This window comes from Camellia sinensis, chromosome 15 (genome assembly GCF_055761805.1).
Source record: "Camellia sinensis isolate YWXY chromosome 15, ASM5576180v1, whole genome shotgun sequence".
Lineage (NCBI taxonomy): Eukaryota > Viridiplantae > Streptophyta > Magnoliopsida > Ericales > Theaceae > Camellia > Camellia sinensis.
In genome coordinates, this window is record NC_138975.1 from 8,729,551 (window position 1) to 8,753,242 (window position 23,692).

Sequence of the window (23,692 nt, forward strand, 5' to 3'; positions counted from 1 at the left end):
TAATCTACTTTAGTAATTGCAATTCCGTATAAAGATTTACCTTACTCCCATTACATGTCGGTGGAACATGATGAAGTCCAGTCCCACTAATCTCCTTGCATGTGGGCTTATGCCTGAAACCTGAACTTTGGTGGTGCTTCTTAACATTCAAGTTGTTAGAAGAGTGTAAGAATAACCTAAACTCTTACATTAGGAAAAAATACACAAATACTCTCCAGGTTTTGCTTTAAAGTTAATGATTTTGGTGTAAACTATTTTAATGATTTGGTTGGTGAGAAAGTGTGGGAAATAGTAAAGAAAGTGAAATTTGGGTTTCCTTTGGCTAATAATTGGTTACTATGTTTAGTTGCTCAGAAAGTTGGGATTGTGTTCACTGAATTGAAAAGATTTGGACTCATTAAGGCAACTAACTATTAGAGTGTCGATGATCTTAATTGAATTGGGTTGTTGGACTATTTGTCGATTTGTTCAATTTTTAGGTATTTTTCTTAATTGACTTGGGTTATTTGTTCGATTTGTTCTTAATTGACTTGGGTATGTTTAGCTATTTAGATTGTTCTGAAACACACAAGTTTGGTTCAACTTGATGCCATTTTAGTTTATGATATCCTCTTTTTGTAATTTTGATTTTGATTTTTAGTTTTATTTTGTGGAGAAATTGTATCATTTTTTTTATTATTATTGGATTAAATAGAATTGTATCTCTTTCAATAAGCCTATGTTCTTTTGTCTAATCTTTTGTGATTATTTAGCAGTAAGTATTGAACCCAAGAATTTTAGTTTTATGATCTGGGTTTGGTGTGATTTTAGGGAGAGGATCTGGGTGTGATGTTTTTATTGGGGCATTTTTTAAGTGGTTGTTCTTTTGGGACTTTTTTTAGGTTGCCAAGTTTCCAAAGTCACTTGCAGTTTGGCCCTCATTTTGATTTTTGTTTTTCTAAACCTTAAATCAAAACACCTAGAATATATTGGAATCATGTTGTTGTACAATTTATACATAACCCATTTGGTTTAGCCAATATCTATTGGTCCAATTTTAGCCAATATCATGTTGTTGTACAGTTTATACATAACCCATTTGGGTGTGATATTGGAATCATGTTGTTGTACAGTTTATACATAACACATTGAGCCAAATGTTTTAAAATGGCTGACTTGGAAACACCCACAAGTCTACTATGGAATGAGTAGTAGCTGCTGTTCTGTGAACTGTGGTTAACACTTTGGTTCTCTCTTTCATTTATTCATCTAATATCTGCATTTGTATCATTTGGTGGTAATATTTGCTATGGAGTTTTGTTGGTATTCTAGGTGATTCTCAATCATTTTGATTCTCTATCATTTATATCATTTGTGTTTTTCTATATGTTCAAGAAACCGATATGGGTTTGTGTTTCCTTCACTATAAAAAATTACACTTTTGGCAACTAAATTTGGTGACCAAAATAAATTTAGTCGCCAAAAGTGTCATTTTTGGCAACTAAAAAATATGTTAGTCGGCGTTGGTTCGAAGTTTAGCTATTATATTAATTTAGTCAAGATATGCTATTTATTGGCGACTAAAAAAAATTTAGTCGCTAAATATTAAGTAATAGGCGACTAAAAACCTATTAGTCAGTGATAGTCTATATTTTAGGCTATGAAAAATTTAATTTGATCGTCGTATACAATTATTTGCCGACAAAAGAAAGTTTAGTTGTCAAAGACCATGCATATTTTTTAGGTTATTCTTTGCCGACCAAAGAATTTCGTTGCCAAATATGAGCTTTTCGTGACTAAAAAAATGTAGTAGTCATATAATAGCTGTTCCTGGGAAGTTAGTATCTCATTTTTAACTGCTTAATCATTGTTAGAAGCATTATTTTCATTTATTTCCCTTTTGAACTAGAAGAGAGGTAGTAGTCATACTCATACACGAGGAAATATAGTTGTTTCAGTCTTATTCAAATATGAATTTAAGAAAATATTAAGACCTTTATATGGCCGATCTATTATGAGTCTGGTTTTATAATTTGAATATTTTATTATATAAAAAAATCTGGCGACCATTTTTTATAAGAAAAATTAGATCGATTTTATAATCATGACTTAGTATTCGTTGTAATGAAAATCTCTGTTCATGCTCTACTTTTCATGGAAGTAGCCTCTTCTTATCTTTCATCTCTGGTCATATCAGATCGCTATGACATTACCATTCTGCCGCATAAGATATCCATCCATTCTTTCATGAATTGTAGTGCAACATGTCCATGGATGATAAAACCAGAATGTGTTATATTCGTATGTGTATCCATCCATTCTTTCATGAATTGTGGTGCAACAACAACAACTACCCACATTATCAACCTCTCCAGAATAAATGTGTATGTGTTATATTTTCTGTAGTCAATTTCTTAGTTTCTACCATTTCTATATTCAAAAACTAATCTCTTTTTTTGTTTCTCTAAAAAATAAAAAATTAAATGATGAGCTTATTTGAGATTCTACTACTCTCTCTCTTACCTAATTCGAAAACAACCTCTCCAGAACAGAATAATTATGTAGTTTTATCTGTTTGATATATTTCTATTTGGTATTTTTTTACTTTTTTTTTCTATTCAATTTTTTTTTGTTCGGCCCAGGTGATATATCTTAAGACACGGGTTGTATTCTAATTCTAACGATAGCCAAATTTTTGTTTGGCCCAAGAGTGATATATCTTCAAGTTTGTTGGTGGAATTAAGGTCCTGATCATCATTTATGTTGGTGGAATTTATTTTGCAATTTATGTGTTAAGCTTTATTAATCTGGGTTTGAGTTGTTTGAAGTGTGATACAATTACCGGTTTTGTTTGTGCATATCAGCTCCAATTTTGTCATTTCTATTGCATTTGTGTTTGTGTTCATAAAAATTAATTCAAAAACTTGGCAAAAAGTTTGTAATTTCTAGGTTTGTGTTTATTTATGTGCGTGAGAATATGTATTTTATCTTTCAAGTTCTATTTTTCCCTTTTTTGATAAATTTCTTGACCCACAACAATGGTTGAAACAGCATAGAGAATCCCCTAAAAGTTCCATGGTCATCTTCTCCATTTATTCATTAGATCCAAAGCTCACAAACCCGTGGGACTAAAGGAGGGGTGGATTCTGCGAAGGTACTCAACTTTTTAAATTTTTTTATTTTATTTTTTATTTTTACATAGCTGTATTGTTTGTTTTTTTTTTTTTTTTGGACAGAGTATATTCACTCTCTTCAGCTACATTGCTGGATGGATGTTTTTGTGGTCCTTGCATTATTGTTCCAGTCCCTTGATCTAATTTCATGGTGTGTTCATCTGAGCAAACAAAATCGATAGTTAAGAGTTATTTGATTTTTTTTAAAAAAATTTCATCTGAGCAAACCAAATGCTTGGGTTCTATTGGGAGTTAAATTGTTCAATCTATTTTTAGTTTACAATTTTCTTTTATTTAAATTTAATATTATCATCTATGACTTAAGGAAACAGAGAGTCTTCATTTGAGAAGAGAGAGGAACGGGGGGGATATTAGTCGGTAAGAGAGAGAGACAGTTGAGAAGATTAATGTTTTACAGTCTTTAGGGGAGAGAGACTAAGGTAATAGAGAAAAGGAGATAGAGTGGGTGAGAAAATTGAGAGATTGCAATTTGGGGGAAGTGCAATTTATCTTGGCAAGATTTTTCTTAACTTTCACTCACCTGTGATTGGTCAACAAAGGAAAGAAAAAAAATAAAAATATATGATTAGTTTACATCATTTTGGGAATCATAGAGGTTTTTAATTTTGCAGTTCCTGAAATTTATTTGGGTTACTAATAGATTGGTGTTTCATTCAAGTTTCATGTCTTCATTTAGGAATTTTTCTCCTTCTTGTGAATTCATTACCTATTCTTTGAAAAGAAAAGAAAAGAAAAAAAACAAAAAGCAAAAATTTGAATACATTCCTCTTTAATTTTGATTTATATTTTAATCTCATCATTAATTATACCGTGCCTTCAGGCACGGACATACGCTAGTATATGTATATAACAAAATATTTAAAATTTTGTGATTGATATTGTAAGAATTTATTACTTGATTACGACATTTTTTGTTATGTCAATTTGTGGTGATATTATGTATTTTGTGGTTGATTAATAAAACAAATTTATGAATCACAATTAATCTAAATATAATTTATATTTTATTAATTTTAAATTTACACTTTACAAGTTATTTTTTAAAATAATTTTGGAAACAAAAATAATAAGACATGTAGAGAATAACTGAATGCATAGGGTAAATTATACTGTCCTTATTATGTTTGGCTATTTTTTTATTTTTTATTTAGTTTGTTTTTTTTGAGTTTAACTCTTTATGTTATAAGTTTTTCTCAGTTTACTCTTAAATTAATTTATCACCAACTGGCGGAGGGGGATTACCTGGGGACCGAGGCTATTGTGGGGGACGATCATGGCTTTGGTTAGGTTGGGCTGGCTGCCGGGGTGGGATACGCCGGCAGTTGTTTCTGAGGTGCTCGGTTCTTTGCCTCTGTTGTGCGCGGGTGTCCGTGAACCGGCTGAGACGCCCTTGACAAATGAGGGTCTCGACCTGATCCTTAAGGTTGATGCAGTCATCAGTGTTGTGGCCATGGTCCTGATGGAAATGACAATATTTGGACTAGTTTTTCCGGTTAGAAGGGGTTCGTGAGGGTAAGGGCCATTTGAGGGGGTAATCCCGTTGGATCTGATGGAGGACTTGTTCCATGGGAGAATTAAGGGGCGTGTACCGCTCGAACCGACCGGACAGTCGGGCTGGTGCCGACCGGTCAGCGCGAGGAGGTCGGTCGGTATAGTGGGGTGTTTGACTGTTATACTGGGTGTTTCTGGGTTCCGAGTTCTTTCTCTTGTCTCTGGGGTTCGGGTTTTTAGATATTGGATCCTGTCGAGCGGCTAGTGAATCTTCGGCATTCATGTATTTCTGGGCTTTGGAGAGTAGGGCTGCCATGGAAGTCGGGAGGTTTTTAGAGAGGGAGAAGAGGAAATCGGACAATTGTAGCCCGGCCATGAAAGCCGTGAGGATGACCTTGTCGTCATTCTCCGCTACTTGTAGGGCTTCGGTGTTGAAGCGGGTAACGAAGCTGCGCAGCGACTCCCCCTCGGTCTGACGGATGTTGAGGAGTTGGGTTGCAGGGCGGCGTTGGCACTGGGCTCCAATGAAATAGCTGAGGAAGGAGTCGCTGAGATGCTGGAAAGTGGAGACAGAGTCCGCTGGTAACTGGCTGAACCACAGTCGAGCTAACCCCTTCAGTGTCACGGGGAAAGCCCGGCACATGATCTCGTTAGGGAAGGCGTGGAGGATCATGAGGGTACGGTAGGTCTCCAGATGGTCGACTAGGTTCGTCGTACCATCAAAGGAGTCAATGGTGGGCATTTTGAACTTGGCCGGCAAAGGTTTGTCCCGGATGGAGGCAACAAATGATGAATTTGCCGTGGTAGAGGGTTTATGCTGAATGTTCTGCATGACCCCTTGGAGTTAGAGCTTCATTGCTCGGAGCTCAGCGTCCCAGAGGGGAACGTGGTCACCATGGTCAGTCAATGGAGGCTGGACGCTGCTGGCTGCCCCTTCAGGGGCTGGTGCCACGACCGACGGGTATGGGGAGGTGGTGGTGGTGGTGGATTTATATGTGGGTGAGGAGGTTGCAAACCTTCCAAGTTTGGTGGATGGAGTTGCGGAGCAGTATGGCTCGAGGCTCTTTCTTGGTTGGACGGAATATCTGGAGGTGGTGGAGGAGGCATCAGAAGGTTTCTTTGGAGTAAAGCATTTATTAGGGCTTGGTTTTGCTCGGCCATGCAGTTAATGCTGTTGGAAGCTCGATAAAATACTGCGGTGGGTTGTTTGGATTGGGGGGGTCGGCCTGATGGTCGGCAGCATTATTGTGAGAAGCCATGGATCTAGTCGTGACCATACACTTTAACGGGTATGAGGAAAAGGTTGTTGAAACAGGGTCTCCGGCGACAGTGAACACAACTGGCGCGAGGAGCAAAGCGTTTCCACAGACAGCGCCAACTGATGATACAGTTTATCCTAGTGAATGGAGCGAATTGGTCCAAGCTCTTCAAGCGCAAGTCCAAATGATCAAGCCCATCGGATAACCTACAAACAAGTTCAACGGGGAACGGGGTTGTCCCCCAGTGAACCCTCCGACGAGCAAGTTAGGAAGAGAAGTCGAGTATAGAGGGAGAGATTAGAGATAGAAAGCTTAACCTTCTTCTTGTCTTCAACGTTTGCTTATATCCTTTGGTAATCATTTCGTTGTCCCTTTCGACATGCCCTCCTCGCCGAAAGCCTATGCTGTAGCTTACCTTGTTCAGGGTAAGGGGGTCTTGTTCCGACGGAGAGGTGTTGTCGTAATAAATGCTGTGATGGGCTGCATTAATGGTGATGTGCAGTGGCAATAACTTTGCAGATCGTTGTCTGCTGATGTGGCTCGTCCTTCTCTTGCCGTGTGTCTGAATGTCATTGGCTCTTTATGCCATGTTGGACTCCAGCTGTCCTGGACCTCACCAGCTGGATTATGCATTGGGCTCCAAGTGATGGGCTTGGATTGTCCATAGGTGATTCGTGGCCTTTATGGGCTTATACACGTCATAACTTATTAAGGAGACATACAGTCATTACATTTTAATTCAAATTTTGAAATGTTTTTTCTATCATTACCCTTTTTGAATTTTAAAATGTGTTCATAATGATTTATAAGAGACAATTTTAAAAATTTAACAAAGTTTAATATCCTAAGATAGAAAGTAATAAATATTTTGGGACGGGCTAAAATATAAAAGTTGATAAATAAAATGGGATGGAGGGAGTAAATAATAGTAACTAGTAGGCCTGTGCAAAATACCATCTAATCCGTTAAAACTGCACCAATCCACATCAATTCGCACCGCCCTATCTGCTAACCACGGTTTAAACTTTAAAATTTATAATCCGCCTTCGAAATCGTTTTGTTCCGCTATAATTAATACGTATATATTTTTTAACTTATAATGAAATATCAAAGTAAAAATGAATGTGAGAGATATTTAATATGTGAAATTTAATACAAATAAGTAGTTACATATATAAATAATATTATGTAAAATTAGTTTGTATTATATATATAAAAAATTTGTGTTATATATATGAAATTTATTATAAATTTGTATTATATATTATACAAAGACTTAATAATTAATTAAAATATTGTCAAAATTCGCTCAAACTGAAATTTGTCAATCCCCCTCAATATATTAACCTTTAATTTATAATTTTATTTGCAAATCACCGAATTGCACGGCGCACTCCGTAGCACCTAGAAAAGATTTAAGCTTGTTTGAGATATGATAGGTGTTGCTGTTTTTTTATTTTTATTTTTATTTTTATTTTTATTTTTGAGCTCTGTGTAATCGATAAGGTTAGATCTTGGGTTGGGCTAACTTGAACCCAGCCCAGCCCAGCCCAGAGCTCTAGAAGACATTCCTTCTAAAACTTATGACATATATGACGTCATAAGGCTAAGGAGTTCACACACTATTGTGTTGTGTCTACATATTATTGTTGGTGCCTAGCCAAAGTCCAAAAAAAAGTGACGTCGTCCTTTTTTTCCCCATATGGGATACAAAATATTGAAATAATTATAAAAAATAAAAATAAAAATTTAAGTCTTATAATAAAATAAATTATAAATTTTTTTATTTTATCAATTTAAATTTAATGATTGCCTAATAATAATGACTTTAATGGTGATTTTCACGACCCAAACCCGCCCCTAAAAGTTTGGTATCGTAACCGGTCAGTAATCCTTAAATTATCAAAGACCTTCCTGTACAAATAAAAATAATCGGGACTTGTAGAAGTAATAGACAAAAACACCAATAGTTTACTGAGCTGTGTGTAAGAGGGGTTAACTTGAACCCACTAAATTAATTGGGCTGAATCGAAACCCAATCGGAAAGCCCAAAAATTAGTGAGCTTGGAGAAATTATTGCCAAATAAACCAAATGAATTCTATTGAGCAGGCCCACAAGAAAGTCAACAAATTGGGCCAAATACGATACATTTCAAGTATATATCTCTAAAAAAAGCCCAACAAGCCCATTCGAAGATGTCCAGACCATACGGGTGTCTGAACAGGTTAACTGTTGTTTTCAGAAAAGATGAAACCCTCGGAGGAGATCCATTCTCTGAGGTATTTGTTTAGTCTTGAAAGGGTTCGAAACCATAAACCTAGAGACCTATTTAAACTCAGACTCGAAAGGGTTTGGATCCATAAACCTAGAGATTCAAAGCACTTGGCTTCTAATGGATTCGAACACAATCTAGAAGCCATTCTGTTAATGAATTCCAGAACACTTGCGGGCTCGGAGCTTTCCGGGGTCTACCCACCAAAACCATGGGCGTGATGGAGTCTGAACAAAGGACTCGATCTTGAGGATGGTGAGTGCAGATAAATTCACTCTTTGATTAACCTAGCATATACCCGAGTTGAGGTGGCACGATCTAGGGGGTCCTTGAGACTCATCAATATTTGTGGTAGGGCGTTCTCTTGAACTATCCCTGACCCTTCTGCGGTAGGACATCCTCTGGAACTACTCCTGACCTTTTGGGATGATTGGGGATCATTGGTCAGGTGTGGCTAAGAAGAAGGGTTCGCAGAAAGGTTGATCTGCTCTTCAAGGTTTTCCTCATCCTCAAAGAGGTTGCCTCATCGAACAAGGTGGTTAGAGAGAATATTCCCTATGTGCCTTGCACATGGGCTCCATCTTAGATCATGAGGTGCCTATAAATAACACCCATCCATAGCTTTACAAAAGATGGATTTTGGAGATACAACTCTTGGGAAAGAACTAATTTCCCTTCTTCATTATTTACCTTGAGAATGAAAGTGGGAGATCCTTGGAAGAGCCTTGCCATTATTCTCTCTCTAATTACTTTACCTTCTTGTTCACCCAATCTCTTCTCTCCATCATCTCTTTGTTATTGTGTTCCTAGTTGTGACCGTTGAAGAATCTAAACCTCTCATTTCTAGATAATTCGAGTTTTCTTTGAAGATCTTCGAATATCTTTGAATTTTCCAACAACATTCTTGAACCCTCTTATACACTGTGCATCTATCTGAATAAATATGTACATGCAAAAACGTTAATTTACCCACTTCCAATACATAACGATAACATAATATCTTATACAAAACATATGCACAGGTCAAAAGTATATGTTATAATCAAAAGCTTGATAATAGCCTTCTAGGCCTAGCCCCAACTCAAAGGCACTCAAAACGACTCTGTAGGCTTCAGAATAGTGGCTCGGCTAAAGACCCTTCTAGACTTGTCCTCCAGAACACTCACTTATACATTTACATATAAAAACAATGAGCTAAAGTCCAGTGAATAACATTAAAATAAAGGAGTTAGTGAACGAATTCCAAATATATCATATCTGTAGAACAAATCATGACGCAGTAATTCATATCAGTCTCATATCAAAGCGTAACATAATGGTACATCTCACAGGACATAACACATATTGTCTTCCGACTAGAGTAATCGTGTAATAACCCTCACTACTGTTACTGATAAGCCATTGATTACTGTTAAACTGAGGCTAAATATGTTAATTGACTGACTGACTGAAAACTGAAGCCGAATTGATTGAGCATATTAGTTAAATTGTAACTCTATCTGTTTGACTGTTTAATTATCTGTTCATGTTTTATGCATTAAACTGCAAATTGAATGCCTTATCGACGGCCAAATCCGAAATTGATTGATGATTTATGATCATTAGAATTTATGTGATTTTATGATGTATTTATCTGAAATGTGATTTGGTACGATTTAATTAGATTAAACTAAACCTAACCCCATAAGTTGCCTTATCTACAACTTTGCCATTATAGTGGGCCATTACCTACACATTGTTTGGAGCCTTATCACACTTAGCCAAAACATTTTCATCGGCCATTTTGGGTTCTTGACCGGCTAGAGTGAAAGAAATAGGAGGCTTGTAGAATCAACTAGGAGATTGGCTTGAATTGTGGGAGAATTGAAGTATAGATTGCAAATTGAGCTCCCTTATCTTGCATTGGAGACCTAAGGTAGTATAATTACCCTCTTGTTTATGATTTGAGCTTGTTTTTGCATGATTCATGTCTAAATTAAGGGATTGAGTCTAGAACTAGCTTAAGTTGTTGAATTGAAGCTTAATCTTTGCATGCCTGGTATACTCTTGCATTTTTGAGGTTGTTCTTCATAAATTTGCCACATGCATGTTCATATTTATGCATTGGACCATGAACTCATCATGGTTTTGAAGGAATTGGCTCATTTGAGCAAGTAATTAAAGCTTTGAATTGGTTTAAACTCATGCATGTCATGTTTGAGTTATGCTCTTGAGTTTTGGTTTGAAATTGGATTTATTTGAACTACCTTTGGGCTTTGATTTTTACAATTGAGCTTTGAATCATGTTAAACTATGAGTTTTGAAGTGTTTTCCAGGAAATGGGCCCCAAAAGAATCGAATTTGATACATTTGTAGTTGAATTTGAGCTTGAGGTTCAAATTTGGGAATTCCAGATTTTGAACTTACGCTCGAGCGGGGTGACTGGCGCTCGAGCGTGGAAATCGTGCTCCTATCATTTTGTTTTGTTTTTAAGTCAGCTCGAGCGGGACCTTATGTTTTACGCTCAAGCGGGTGTCGAGCGCCCAATCGAGCGTGAATTTCACTTATCCAGCACTTTTGACTGTTTTGCAGTACGCTCGAGCGGATGAGTCTACGCTCGAGCGGAAACCTTTGTATACATGTCCGCTCGAGCGGATTAACCTACGCTCGAGCGGGACTCCTGTTTTCTGAAAATGCTTTTAAAGTGCACCTTTGCATCCTCATTTCATCCTAGGCATCCTTAGGCCTAGTTTAAGGCATCTTAATGAGGATATAGATGTAAAACCACACCGAGTCTAAGTAGGGACTAAGCCTTTGTTTCCTGAATGTGAACTTAGTGTGTGTTCATCCTGTAAACTGTGTAGGGTTGGCATCTGAAGACGCGCTCTAGCTTAACTGTAGCCCAGAACTCTGTGAGTAACAACTGTGTAAAAATATGCTCAAAGATGAATATTTTCTGACTGTTAACTGAACTGCTTTCTGAACTGTTACTGTTAACTGAACGAATGTGTAATGACCCTAAAATGCGTGTAGAAAGTTATCCTTATTTAATTAGGGGTTAATGTGTTTTCTATTGGAATTGAAGAACTATCTGTTGGGTTATGCCTTTGAAACCGGAATTGGTGACCTTTACCGAACAATCTGAAATTTTTCCCTCCGCTCGAGCGGAGTAGTTGGCGCTCGAGCGTACTTTTGGGGCTCCCAGAAATTTTGCAGACGGCTTGAGATTCTGAGGGTTGTAAATTTCCGCTCGAGCGGGAGCTTTGTTGGTCCGTACGCTCGAGCGCAAGGTTGGGCGCTCGAGCGGGTCTCCAGGTTGAATTTGAATTCCTGAGACACGTGGGTTCATTTTTGACATTTTTATTGGTATGTTTGGAACCTCCTCATTTTATTTTGGGGTCTTGCTTGAGGCGGTAATATGATGGTAAAGTAAGATTGGACCAAAAACTTTAATTCAAATAATTCGTCTACGATCAGCCGGCACTCTTTTGCCTTTTTATTTCGCCACACTTTGAATTCAGATGTGAGGTTAGAACCATTGGAAAGCTTATCTCCGGGGCTTCAATTTGACCACAAGAATGACCTAAAACGGAGTCCGGATGGGAGAGTTATGCCTGTTTGAAGTTTTGGAATCTGTGCTGAGAGCAGGTACGCTCTAGCGGGAATAAGGACGCTCGAGCGGGTTTCGCGAGTACAGCAACTTAAAAACGGGATTTTGAGATCATTTCTTACATTTTTCTTTTCTCCTCTTCTCTCCTCTCTCCCTAGGTTCGAAAACCCTAGGGTTTTGATCCCAAATCCTTACCATTTCTCTAAGTTTTGATCAAGATCTTCCACCAAGGAGTGAAGAAGGCATGAAGATCAACATTTTCCACCGTTGGAATTCCGAAATTATGGAGGAATCTCACCAAAGCTTGCTTGATTCTTGAGGTATGGAATCTTGGGAGTTAAATTAATGGGTTAAAATGATGGATTATGAATCCTAGGTGTATAATCAATGGGAAAGATTGGAATAAAGTAATGGGTTAATAAGTTTGATTTTCTTCTTGCAATTTCAATATTTTCTTGAAACCCTAGGTTGATTAATGATGATAACCAATGATTTGGCCCAAATTGAAGGTAGAATAATGAAATTGAGATATTGAATTATATATGTACAAGTTTAATTGGAATTTGGAAATGTTTGAAAATTATGTTTAAAATTTGCGAATGAACTTTGTTATGAACGTTGTAATTCATGCTATAATGTAAAGGAAAACTTGGGAAATTAATCTATCAAGGATATGGAAGACATGAATTCGGTTGTGGAATGTTGAAAGGAGATTCAAGGATTTAATTTGAATTATGTTGAATTGCAAATTGATGTGTAATTTGGTATAAAGAGAATTAAACAAGTTAAGAACGGAATAATTATATGTAACCCGATTTCTATGTGTATTATGACTTGTGTAGGGTCAACTACAGGGGCGGACCAAGCACCTGAACACTGTGAGTAGTAGTACAAAAATGTACATTTTATCTACTGTTGACAATTATTGTCACTAATGCTCTGTTCCTTGTAAGTGTTATACGAACATTTATGACAATTGGAAAGTAATGTGAACTTATATGAACGCTGAAAGATTCGCGTACGTTGGTATGATTTTGGAATCCTTATGTTCTGTTAATGACGAATATTAGCCATTTGTTATTTATCAGCATGCTATGTTATTTCTTAAAGAATAAGTGGAACCCATGTTCATCCTTGAAGAATGATATTTGTGTGAATCTAAGATTATGTTACGAAGGGACCCAAGATCGTTTAGAATCTATGATATGAATGTAAAGGTTTACCATCAGTATGCAACCCACATAAGAATATGAATTATTCTATTTTGTTAAGCGCATGATAATGATATGATATAACAAGAAATGTTCCGTTTTCTATTAACTTAATGAATGATTATTCATATATGTAGAAGTATTCACATCATCTTTAGCACAAGGCCCTTACCCAGGGGTAATAATACCGTGGTTCAAATAATTAAGTTACAAGTTTCCGTATATTCTAAGTTTAAGTCTGTTATAAGTTTACGTATGCTATAAGTCAAGAATGTTACAAACTCAAGAATGTTACAAGTTTATATATGTGACAAGTTCAAATATGTACAAGTTTAAGTAAGGTTACAAGTACAAGTATATACAAGTTTAAATGTGTTATAAGTTTTCAAGTTTAAGTATGTTATAAGTTCATGTATGTTACAAGTCCAAGTATGTTATAAGTCCATGTATGTTATAAGATCAAGTATGTTACAAGTAGACACATGTTACAAGTTCACGCATGTTATAAGTTCAAGTATATTACAAGTAGACGCATGTTACAAGTTCATGCATGTTATAAGTTCAAGTATGTTACAAGTTTAAGTGTGTTACAAGCTTAAGTATGCTACAAGTTTAAGTATGTTACAAGCTACGTTACATGCTTACATATGTACAAGTTCAAGTGTACTATAAGTTCACAATGTTGAGGAATTTCTTTATGGAACTAACAAGAATGCTTTTTATTGATTTGCCAACGCTATTAAAAGGCTATGTATAAGTAAGTATGAATTCTGATTTCTGTTAATGATTCAAGCATAATGCATATGTATGAATTTATTTCTGTTTATGGTATGACATTTATGTATGGTTTGGTCTGTAGGACCTGCTAATTATTGGTATGGAACAAAGTGCTACTTGGAACTAAGTGCTACATTGTGAGCCACCGCTAGAGTCCATGTGAGACACCTCTTGAGTCCATACATATGTGAAAATTATGAGGCTGAAAGCCATTCTGTGAAAGTTATGAGGCTCATGGCCATCTGTATAAGTTGTTATGAAATGAAGCAAAGTGCTACACGGAGCTAAGTGCTACGATGTGAGTCACCTCTAGAATCCGTGTGAGACACCTCTTGGGTTCATATAGATATATATATGTTTCAAGGGTTTTAATGCCGATATGTTTCAAGGGCTTTAATGCCAATATGTTTTAAGGGCTTAATGCCATTCTGATAAGGGTTGTAATGCCAATATGATAAGGGCTTATGCCATTCTAATATGAAACAAAGTGCTACACGGAACTAAGTGCTACAATGTGAGTCACCTCTAGAATCCGTGTGAGACACCTCTTGAGTTCATATATCTATATGTTCAAGGGCTGTAATGCCATTCTGACAAGGGCTTTATGCCATTCTGACAAGGGCTTCATGCCATATGTACAAGGGCTATATGCCACCATGTTTAAGGGCTCCATGCCATATGTTCAAGGGCTATATGCCATCATGTTTAAAAGTTTAATGTTAATGTGTTCAAGGGTTTTAAGCCACTATGTCTCACGATTGGGCCTAAGGCCATTTTGAAATGAAAAGAGGAACAGATTAACTGCGTGATCTTTGTATTTAAGTATGCGTTGCTAGATGTTATGTGTAAATTGAGCATTTAAGTACTATTACCCACTGAGTTTGCCTCACTTTATGTTATGTCTGTTTCTGTAGGTAAACAACCAAGTGGTTAATCCTGAGCCATGATGCTCGTTCTTTTTGTCAACCTTTGAGTGCCCAGACTCTAGATGACGCCACTCATATTTTTGTGAAGTCTTGACAAACTTTTGGCGCTACGCTTTACTTATTGGCCTAAGGTTGAAATGTGTATAATACGTTCTTCCGAAATGTTTTTGATGTATGCCCAATTATAGAGCTGGGCTTGTATATATGTGCGTCTATATCCGATATTCAGGTGTATGTTTTAGATTTTATTTGTCTGTTTAAAGTTTGTGATCCTTGCATGATAGTAGTAGCTCAATGGAGTTTGTTTCTATTGTAAAATTTTGATATTTAATGCTTCCGTTCAGGCCCCATATGTTATATATAACAGGTTAAGTGTCCGTTTCTGAAGTGGTCATGCCCAAACTTCTAGGGGCGGGTTTGGGTTGTGACAGAATGTATGTTCTCTATTCTGAACTGTATTGTGGCATCCATAGCAACTACTGTTTACTGTTACTGCTATTGTTACAGAGATCTCTGTCAGTTCCTATCTTAGAACTTCTGTTTACTGTTATGATGGTCATCATTGACTGTTCGGTCTCTTAAGACCTACTGTTTACTGTACTACTATGCTAATTGATGTACCACATATGACTGTAATGACTGAATAACTGATATACTGATTGAAATGATTGTTTTTAATACTGTAAGGACATTCATTCTTAACCTCTTTACGCATTATGTTATTCACTGGGCTTTAGCTCACTGTTTATATATATATGTAGGTGTACAGGCACCAGACCGGAGCTAGGAGCGTGGGTTAGACTCCCTTTTTGTCAAGCCAACCACTGTGCCTCACTGCGAGGTTCCAAGCCTGGCAAGCTATGGCTTAGGGGTGTTTTAATTTCCCCCGTCTGCCTCTGTATCTGTTTTGTAATAACTGTATAGACTGATAGCACTATACTGTACTGTCTAATAGAGATTAGGTCCCTGTTCTGATCGACTGTAAATGTTGTACATACTGTTCTGTATTGTTCATGTATATACGTATGAAAAATCTTTTTGCATACAGACTGTCACAGCTCATTAGACACTGTTTATTTGCTGTTTTGGCTTCCGTCATGCCCCTGTACTCTGTATTATTGTCTGACTGTTAAGCAGGCCTTTGGTAATCTCAGATTACTGGCCGATTACGGTACTAAACCCATAGGGGCGGGTTTGGGTCGTGACAAATCGGTTCCGGATACTGATTAAACACATATCACCACAATGAAGTGGCTAACGAGATCTCGTATCACATATATGTAATGGACCCGCACAATGTGTTGTCCCCCATAACTTGGGACTATCCTTGGATGCCATAATAGATTCGCAAATATGACATTTGTTCACAATATCAAAATACCATTCAGAAAATCATAATTAATCATATATAATTAAAACATATTTCACATCAACATATCTTTACAGAAAATGTTACTTCGCAGTGGGCTCCCTGTAGCGGTTGGTCGGTCCCGACTCGTGACCCACAATGACAATGCACATAACACAACACATGTTTTATTATTACACATTCGACGTGCCTTTTGATTCTTACATCTTTACCATTCGTTTCATATTCGCTCGGTTATTTCTCTTCTTTCTTTAATCTTTCTTATGCTCAAGATATGCATATGGATGTGTATGACACGTGAAAATCATGTAAATGAAGGCCCGACAGTCAGAAAACAGAAAAAAAATAAAATTGAAAAATCTGTCATGTTTTGCCGCACGTGCGGTGGCCTTGGCCGCACGAGTGGTGGAACTTCATAATCAAATTTTGGCCAAAACAAGGTTGGCCATTCGTGCGGTGGCCCAGGCCGCCCGAGCAGTCTGCGTTGCAGTTCAATCTGGAAATCTGCTCTAACTTTGAAACTCAATCTTTTACAAAACCAACCTCAAATTCATACATTTCAATGCCAAAAACTTATAAAAACAACTTGAATTTCCCATCTCTAACTTCAAATAAAAATCATAACTTCAACACAAAAACCAAATGTCTATGTAAAAGCACACAAACTTGAAAGCATAAACATGCATATAAGAGTTTCATTTCTCAAATCTATGGAGTTTCCTCCCCAAATATGACAATCATGCAAGAAAACATGAAAATGTCATGGATGTTTACAAGTCCTCTCTTTCAACTCAAGTGAGTTCTAAACAACTACTCAACTCTTTAATTCCACTTAGCTTCAAGAAATTAGGGATGGATTCTCACCTTAAATGTTTGATTTGGTAGAGATTTGGCTTCAATCCCCCTTTGATCTTCTTCTTCATCTTCCTTTCTTCTCTCTCTCTCTCTCTCTCTCATATATTTTTTTCTTCTTTGTTGATTCCACATTTTTTTTTCTTCTTCTTTGTTGATTCCACAACTAAGGCCCATATCTATATTTATATATAATTGCCTAAGAAATGAGCCAAACATGACTTAGTGAATCAGACAAAATCAATTTTCAATTAAACTTCCTAAATAGCTCTAAAAATTCTCATTAATATATTCATGTACTTAATTTCGGTTTTTGAACCCATTAAAACTGTCAATTTCAGTTCCGAAGTTGTAGCCTCAACAGATATTTTTTCAATTCAAACAGATATTCTCAAATTAATTTGTATTAATGCATAATTAAATAAGGATAATTGTGACACGCATTTTGAAGCCGTTACAATGATAGTTGCAAATTAACGATGGTAGTAATACAATAATATGATAATGGTGCTTGGGAAAGTAGTGATGTTAGAAGTGGTGTCAATAATATGATAAGGGTAGTTGAGACAAGGGTAACTGGGATAATAGTGATGTTAAAGCAACGGTGGTGAAGTGGTGATAATTTGTAGTGGTGGTAATGCTAATAAAATTTTAAATCATAAAAAAATTTCACCTTTAAACAACTGAAATTATTTTTCGACTAAATATACTAATGTTTGATTAATTAAAGAAAATGTTTGTGTGGTTGTTCATTCATCAGTGGTTTGAGTATAACTTTTTTTTTATTATTTATTATAAAAAAATGTATATAAAATTAAAAAATAATATAATAACTTGTAACAAATAAACAACTCGTTTAAATGATACCCAAATCAAATCACCTCTAAAAATATATATTTTTTAAATTCCATCGAAATAGAACATAGATAAAAACAAAAAAAAAAAAAACAAACATGAATGTGTTGTAAGGGACCGAAAGTCAACCTAAACCAAACTCGCATGACAACCATCCTCGGTAGGTGGATGCCACCATTGAATATTTAGGCTTTTTTGAGAATTAGTTAAAATATGTTTATAAAAATTAAAAATTAAAAATTAATGTTAAAAACATTCATTTAGGTCAAGTTTGGCAACTCAAAAATAATACATCTTTTTTTCTTTTTTTCATCATATCACCTCTCTACTTTTCTACACATTTTTTCGTAAAAAAATAAAAAGTACATTTATTTAGATCATCCCAAACAACCTATTATTTTACATTTTTTTACTTTTTTTACTTTCCTAAACCTGAGTAACTTTTTGAGTAGTTTTTTTATTTTTAGATTAGGAAATGGTCATCAAACGGAATCATCTAACAGGGTTAAAGCCATAAGTAAATCTGAGATTTTTTCCATCCAAATTTGTAGAGGATAAGTCATTAAAACATATAAGGGTTTTAGAAACTAAATTTTTTAGTATCTAAAAGTGAAAATTTTGTTATAAAAAATATTTAGAAATCAATTCTTATCGCTGTGAGGATAGTCGTTACAAGATCATTCCGAATAGTTAAAAAAAGGATTTTAGGGACAAAATTTTAAAAATATCACTAATAAATAAACTTTTAAGAACAAAATAATTTAGTCTATTTTGAGACAAAAAAATTAATCCCAAAAGGATAATAATTTATTACTAATGTCCAATTTTCGTTGTTAAAAATATAATAACGATATTTGTTGCAATAAAAATATTTGATCCCTAAAAATTAATATTGTTCCTCAATTTTGATTTTTAAAATCTTAATTTTTTATAGTGAATTACGAGACGACATTCCTGTTGGAAATGGTAGAAAAATTCTAGGTAAAATCAGAATTTTTTCTCAAGTTTGGTCTATTTTTTAGGTGGGCCCCGAGCGTCGATTTACTCGGGTCAAAGTGGTAACGCGTTCTATGCCGCGTTGTGATTCACGTGGTATATTTGGTTGCTCAAAACCATTACCGAGTGAATGGGAAATTGAAACCAAAGTGTGCTCCATGGAAATGGAGTTTTGGTGGAAATTCCTTAAAGTTGTAAAATTGGCTTGTCCCACATTGATTTGGTGGGAAGTTTTGAAAGGGTTTATAAGGCTTGGGTGAGATACTTGGGGTGTGCCCCAAGGGGTACCCAAGTGTTTTAGAGGGAGAGGTTATGGGCAAAATGGGCTAGACCCATTGGACCCAAAAATCACCACACGTCGCCGTCCGTCCGATCGGGCAGGCTGGGCTAGGCTTGGGCGTGGTGTGTAGTTGGGCTTGTTCGGCCCAATACTAATCTTTTTGGGCAAAAAATGTTTGAATAAAATCCAGAATTCAAATTAAACTGGTTTGGATTTACTGTTCATCCAAACAGGGCCCTTCCCGTTTTCAAACAGAATTAAACTGGTTTGGATTTATTGCTCATCCAAACAGAGTCATTCCCGTTTTTATCTGTTTGAATTATTAACCCAACAGATTCAAAATCTGTTACAACTCGAAACTAACAGGTTTCATACCTGTTCAATTCAAAACCAAGAGCCACCTTTACATCTATAAATAGACTAGCCTCCCATTTGGATTAATCTCTCGAAATTTTCGTACTCCATCCTCTGTTTTAAATCTCTGCATTTTGCTGCATTTTATTTCTGAAAGAAAGAGTGTAAACACTTTGTGTGTTCGACGAACGATTAAATTGTAGTGCTGCTTTTATTCGTTGATAAGATCATTTTATCCTGGGAGATAGACGTCCAAATTTTGATAGCACCGTGGAGAGGACGAATCTGTCTTAAGGACACAGTGTTAAACACTGGACTTGATCAGAAAAGTTATTCAAATAAATTAACCAAGTAAGTTGTTTAATTTTATTCTGTTTTTATTTGTTTATTTAATCAGATTTTATTTTTGTTTTTGTAACAAAATAAAATCTGTGGTTTTATTTATTTACTTATTATTTAGAGTTCGATTTTTGTAATCAAACAAATTCTCTCATTTTCATTATTTCTTTAAATTCTAATTGTTGTTGTGTACACAATAGAATTAAATCTTTTAAATACAGTGAAGATTGTCCAACAATCTTAAGACAGATTCCTTTTTGGTATCTTCATTGTATTTAATTTTCTGTGTTTTCAAACTAATATTCTGGTTGAAAAAACAAATAGTGATTTATGCTACTTGACAGATAGTAGTAATATACTGTCTCTTTTCGTTGACAACTAGTAGTAATATACTGGTGTCATTAACAATTGCAGAATATTATTTGGTGTTACAGAAAATTATTTTGGTATTTTATTTTTCTAGTTTTAGTAACAAGGAAAATAAAATTATATTATTTTCTAGTTTTAGTAACAAAGAAAATAAAATTATTTTGTGTTTTAATTTATTTTCTGATTTTGGTAACTAGAAAATTATTTTGTGTTTGTTCTGATTTTTGTAATTAGATAGTTTTGTGGTATTTTATTTTCGAGTTTCAGTAACAAGGAAAATAAAATTACAGTATTTTCTAGTTTTAATAACAAGAAAAATAAAATGATTTTGTGTTATAATTTATTTTCTGGTTTAAGTAATTAGAAAATTAAGTTGTGGTTTGGTTTTCTGATTTTTGTAATCAGATATTATTTCGGTATTTTATTTTACTAGTTTTAGTAACAAGAAAAATAAAATTATTTTGTATTGTAATTTATTTTCTGGTTTTAGTAACTAGAAAATTAATTTTGTTAATCAATCATGTAACTTTGTGACTCGGTCACAATCTGTTAATTTTGTAAGTAACTTATGGTTTCGTTTGGTAGACCACTTATTTTTGAACCCTTTGTGAAAAGGTGTTAATTATTTTGACTTTATCATAATTCATCGTGAGTATACATGGAAGAATTTGTTTCTAGAGTAAAATATTAGTTTTACGAACTAATTTTATTTTTATTACAATGTGGATTCGTAGTCTTGAATTGTTTCTGCACTTGAGTCGAAAAATATATATATATATATATATATATATATATATTCACAAGAACATTTTAATGCATATTTAATTTGTTTATTTATGTACAAATCAAACTTATTAAATGAAGGTATGTTTTGTCATTTTGAAGTTTAAAGTTTATATGCGTTGGATTTTATTTATGAGTTGAGAATCCTTTTATTTCATGATGCAAGTGATGGGATCGTGCATGATTAATTTATTTTGTTAATTCATTATTTTTGGTTGATGCGTTTGATATGCATGTATGATATCAACTCAAGTTATTTCTTAACAATAATTTCAAGTGATTTAGAATGATAAATTGTTATGTCGACTTAGGACATAAGCAGGTTAATTTGAATATTTCTAATCAATTTTGAATGAGTGTTTAAACACCAGAAAAATTTAAACATAAAGATGTATGTAATTATATCGGTCCGTTTAATTGGGAAGTAATTTAAGAAATCTTTTATGTTGATTATTGAATTATGTGACATGAGATGTCATTAATAATTATTTTACTTGCGTAGTAGAATTTGTTAAACCTTGAACCATTTTATTAATATGGGGGTGTATCTCTTGCATTAGTTGAGATAAGTTAATTTTCTTCTGTCACAAATATTTTTATAACAGTGACATTTATTTGTTATTGAGTTGCAAGAATGTATACAATCAAATGGGTTTTTGAATTGTTTGATTCTTAGGAAAAAAATTTTATGAGGATATGATTTTGTCAAAACATTAATTCTGATTTGTGTAGTCATAATTATTTTGGTTTTTTCTTGAATTTGTTTTGAAATTCATTGATTTATATCAAAGTAATAAGGGTGGTGAATATGATGCACCATTAGATGAATTTTGTGCACAACATGGCATTATTCACTAAACTACAGCACCCATGTTACTAAGTTCAGGCTTACCACAGAACTTGTGGGGGGGAAGCAATTTTGTCTGGTAATTATGTTCTTAATAGAATACCCCACAAGAAAACTAAAAGCATTCCTTATGAATTGTGGAAAGGTCGATCACCTTCCTACAAATACTTAAAAGTGTGGGGGTGTTTGGCAAAAGTTGAAGTTCCTGTTCTTAAAAAGACTAAGATTGGACCAAAAACAGTAGACTGTGTGTTTATTGATTATGCTCAGAATAGTAGTGCATATCGGTTTCTGACTTATAAATCAGAAATACCTGATATAAATGTGAACACTATTATAGAGTCAAGGAATGCTGTATTTTTTGAATATGTCTTTCCTTACAAGAAATGACAGGAATTAAGTTCACAGAAAAGAACTTATGATTGTACACAAAGTCAAGAGACTAATGACATTCAAACACAAGAGACTAGTAATAGTCTCGACCAACAGGATTTAACTAATGATGAACCAAGACGAAGTAAGAGAGCGAGAACATCAAAATCCTTTGGTCCAGATTTTCTGACATACTTGTTAGAAAATGAACCTCAAAACCTTAAGGCAGCAATGACAGATCCTGAAGCACCTTTGTGGAAAGAGGCTGTTAATAATGAAATTGAATCCATTATGCAAAATCATACTTGGGAATTGGTGGATCTTCCACCAGGTTCTAAACCTCTTGGATATAAATGGATATTCAAGAGAAAAATGAAAGCAGATGGTTCAATTGACAAGTACAAAGCAAGACTTGTTGTTAAAGGTTACAGACAAAAGGAAGGTCTGAACTATTTTGACACATATTCCCCTGTGACAAGAATAACATCCATTCGCATGCTTATTTCTATAGCAGCGTTGTTTAATTTAGAAATACATCAAATGGATGTTAAGACAGCTTTCTTAAACGGTGATCTAAATGAAGATATCTCTATGGAGCAACCCGAAGGGTTTGTAGTATCAGGACAAGAAAAGAAAGTTTGTCGACTTGTAAAATCCCTTTATGGATTAAAACAAGCACCTAAGCAATGGCATGAAAAATTTGATCATGCAATGCTTACTAATGGGTTTAAGATAAACGAATGTGACAAATGCGTCTATGTTAAAAACACTGACCAAGGATATGTCATAGTTTGTCTTTATGTGGATGACATGCTTATCATTGGAAGCAGTCAAAGCATGATCAAATCAACTAAGCAGATGCTTAACAAAAGATTTGATATGAAAGATATGGGGGTCGCAGATGTTATATTAGGAATGAAAATTACTAAAACATCTGACGGATATGCATTATCTCAATCACATTATATTGAGAAAATTCTTGATAAATTTATCAAGGATGATATGAATTTAGCTAGAACACCTGTAGACGTCAATCTTTACTTATCGAAAAATAAAGGTGATGCAGTGTCTCAGTTAAAATACTCCCAAATCATTGGAAGCCTGATGTACCTAATGAATTGTACTCGTCCTGATATAGCTTATGCTACAGTAAATTGAGTAGGTACACTAGTAACCCCGGAGAAGACCATTGGAAAGCGATCATTCGGGTTCTTAGATATCTAAGATTCACCCGTGATCTTGGTTTGAACTTTACTCGATATCCAGCAGTACTTGAAGGTTATTATGATACAAATTGGATATCGGATACTAAAGATTCAAAATCCACAAGTGGATATGTCTTTACTCTAGGAGGAGCTGCTGTTTCTTGGAAATCCACGAAACAAACTTGCATCGCACGATCCACAATGGAATCCGAGTTCATTGCTTTGGACAAAACAAGAGAAGAAGCAGAATGGCTTCGTCACTTCTTAGAAGACATTCCAATGTGGCCAAAACCTGTGCCAGCTATTTGCATTCATTGTGATAGTCAATCTGCAATAGGCATGGCACAGAATCATATGTATAATGGTAAGTCA